General features: G+C 34.3%; 1 long non-coding RNA gene across 1 annotated transcript in view; it reads right to left on the bottom strand.

Moving 5' to 3' along the window:
- LOC116216531 overlaps window positions 1-2389 on the bottom strand; it is a 21563-nt gene extending 19174 nt beyond the window's left edge. Inside the window, exon 1 of the long non-coding RNA XR_004159444.1 lies at window positions 2309-2389. This is a non-coding gene — a long non-coding RNA (uncharacterized LOC116216531). The remainder of the gene's footprint in view (window positions 1-2308) is intronic.
- Window positions 2390-3680: the final 1291 nt, after the last annotated feature.

Below are 3680 nucleotides of genomic sequence, written 5' to 3'. Positions count from 1 at the left end.
TGTGGTTCCTAATTAGATGTGATTTACAAAAATTACCTTATTATAATTATTTTTATTATTTTAACAGGAGTTTGGGCTAGTTGATTTGATTGACAAGAGGGGTTGTTTTCTTGGTATGAAATCACGTTTTCATTCTGCATTTGAAGTACATGCTAATGTAAACTGCTGCAAATTTAAAAGGCCATTTATTGTCAGGTTTGAGCCTCCAGATTTCCAACTCACTTTAAATATGAAAAGTCCTCTAGTTATTTAGTATTTAAAATAAGTACAGCTAATGAAGATTGCATCCACTCAGTGGTGTTCATAACAATTTTTAGCTTGTGGGCATTTCCACCACTGGTCTGTATTTTTGCTCCAAAGTGATGCTTGCTCTTTGCAAAGAGCAAGCCACACTTAGCGTGGGAGGGAAATAAATCCCGAAGATTCATCCATGACAGACTAATATCCCAAAACTAAAATTGTCCCTGCATTCATTTCAAGTACTATCCAAAACTTCAGGACTGCACAGTAACACAGCAGTGTTACCTGGCTATACATAATCAAAATAGAAGATAAAAAATGAAGCAAACTTAGATGCTAGATTTTGAGATAAAATTGTCCTATTTATTAGTACAATCCATTTAATTTTACAGCATTTATAGCATATGAGTTGTCAAAAGTCTTATTAAAATAATAAAGAATTATAACCTGTAACATCAGCATACTAAATCAATGCTTTTGCATTTGAGATTTACATTGATGAATCCATCGGCCGTCACATTACTGTATGTTTAAAGGTTAAATGAATTACATAATTGTTGGCTTTATTGTCTTGTTGGATGCAAAACTTCCTCAGAAAGGCCTGTTGAAGGGCAAAAAACTGATATAAACTGTGAGGGGAAAAATAAGTTATGAATATCATGGGACAATCTTTCACAAGCTGCAGATTAAATATTCCCATGGGAACAAACAGAATGTGAATGGAAAATGTTGTTTGTTCTTCTGGGGGAACAGCAACTTGAGTAGTAGCAGCATTTCCTAAGTTTTATCTTGCACCGACCACAGTGAAAACTCATTTTTCGTGGGTTTTGGAAACATATTTCATTCATAAAGATTCTGTAAGATTTTCTTACGGCAGCTTTTCTGAAAACTTCACATGGCTTTTCAACTGGAAGTCCTACAAACATATGGTATCAAAGAGATGCATTAAACAGCAACGTACAAAGGTTGTGGGGTCTCTTACACAGCATGCATTGCCCAATTGTAATCTGATGATTACAATAAAAAAGTTACAATAAAAATTAAAATGGTTATTCAAATTGGCTTTGTAAGGTGTTATCTGAGAGACCTAATGACTCATTATATCCAACAACAGTCTTAGTAGCTCATCCTCAGGAAGTTATCAGAATGAACTTCCCATTTAAGAAAATAATAATTAAAAAAAAAAAAGGATTGGAAAGCTGGGTCTTTAACTTGGAGAAGTTAGGAGAGGATCTTATTACTGGTTCTGTTCAGGAATCTATCTCATATATTTATCTCTATGCATTTCAGAGGCCCATAGCAATACAAAGAATCTTTTTTTTTTTTTAATGGAAGGAGCATTTTATCTGCAGAAAGAAATGAGCTAGAAACAATACAAGAACCTTTGAATTCTAACCTGATTCCACTTTAACATACTTGTTGCAGAGAAACCTACACTCAAAAGCACAAGGAGAGATCTACTGAAATTCATTTCTATACAGGCTTTCAACTAGTCCTTTCCTTAGGCTTGCAACAGTATGCTAACCTGGGTGTTTGCTGACTGATCTGTTAGGATGATGTTAAACTCACTGTACATTTTTTACTGACTGTCTACAACAGTGGCATATTGATTTTGCCTTTCCTTGGTTCACTTCTAAAGCCTACACACTCAAAACTGCTAGTTACTTGAAGCTTTCTGCTTATTCAGTTCTGTTCTGTCAGATATCTGTGTTCTGACACCATCTGCTATCTTCATATTCCATCACCAAACCACAGGCTAGCACTTCTGCTGTGACAGCTTTTGAGGTGTAAAATACGTTTATCTTGACATCTGCCTCAGCTCATTCTTTCTCCAACTCAAAATATCCTTTACTGGTACTTTACATTTTAATTTCTCTACAGGATCCGTCTTCACTCAAAGGATGCCAACTTTCTGTGGTTTATTGCCTTGCTATGTCGAAGAGAACTCATAATTTTTGTATATGAGCTCACAGTGTAGTATGCAAGCAGGGAACCACAGATGCACCAAATGAATGCTGCTTATTGCTGTCTGTTGCTTGTGAAAGTGTATGAAAACTTCTGTACATACCTTTCAAGCGTAAGGTGGGGCTAGAGATTCCAGCTCTTTCAACTTCGAGGACAAACTGATTAAAAAAAAATCTGTTAACCTAAAAATAAAATAGAAAGCAAGTTGATTAGACGAGATATGGTCTACTGGACCATAAATGGAAGATGAACCCAACCTCTGCACAAAATCAGTCCACCAAGTATCTTTAAATTTATGACAACATCCACCTGACTTCCTCGCAAAAATATCATGAGTTAATTGCTGCTGTAAAAACAATTGGACAATTCAGGATCTAAAACACAGCTCATGCTCCAGTCTTTAACCATCACCATGCATCAAAGCTATTCATGGCATGTATAAATATACTCATCTTACAAAAACAGTAAGAGGCAAGCAGAAGGAAATTTATAAAGATGGGGCTATTTCTTTTCAAACTACCTGACCATCTGAAATTCAGTAACTTTGTAACTAAACATATACAGATGATATTAAAATTAGCTTGTGGAACTCGTGTAATAATAATGAGTAAGAACACGTACAAAGGAAAAATTCTTAGTTGCTAAAAATATTGGGAGAAAAAAACAGACAATAATCTAATAAAAGGATAAAAATTGTAAGCAAGAAACCATAGCTGGAAACAAGCAGACTTGCATTTTCACCAGATGCAGAAGAAAAGACAAGTTGAAGAAAAAACAAATTACTGAAAATGTACTCCTTTTCTTATTTTCAAGCATTCTGAATAACAAGGTTCTGCGTTAAGAAAAGACAAAATAACCACGTTTTAAGCCTTTTACACAGCAGGTCCAGAGCTCTCACAGTAGTACTTGCAAATAGACTGCCTATAAAAAATTCCCAATTGATCTAAGTGCATATATCTAACTAAAGCACTTCCTAATATACCTGCCAACATGCTGACAAAAATCTCACCACCAGCATTTATTGATGAAATAGATCTCTGCTATAAGCAATTTGTTGAGTTCTCCCCTTTTTGTATATTAGAAAATCCTTACATCAGTCCAGAAAAGGCATCCTACATGAATGATTGTAACTAAATCTATCAGTGCAGTAGTTAATTTTTTTTATTTTACATAGTCCAGTATAGAAATGGATATCTACGTCTGCTATCTTATTTAAGAACCTTAAGAACAAACATCTACAGAGTACTTGTCCACATTTCTAAGTGAAAGCAAATATATTTTAGATAGTATTTAATTGCTGGGGGAGGAGGTTATTACTTTTCCAGCACATAATTCATAACAAAAATGTGCAAACTCATCTGTTACATTTAAGGAAATAATTATCATATTTCAAATAATTCTATACCATTTTTTCTTAAAATCTATTTCTATAAACCTCTATAAATGTCCTCAGACATTTTTCCTTCGCTTACATT

This window comes from Meleagris gallopavo, chromosome 4 (genome assembly GCF_000146605.3).
Source record: "Meleagris gallopavo isolate NT-WF06-2002-E0010 breed Aviagen turkey brand Nicholas breeding stock chromosome 4, Turkey_5.1, whole genome shotgun sequence".
Lineage (NCBI taxonomy): Eukaryota > Metazoa > Chordata > Aves > Galliformes > Phasianidae > Meleagris > Meleagris gallopavo.
The sequence above is the reverse complement of the archived record's forward strand: the minus strand, read 5'-3'. Positions and strand labels throughout refer to the sequence as shown.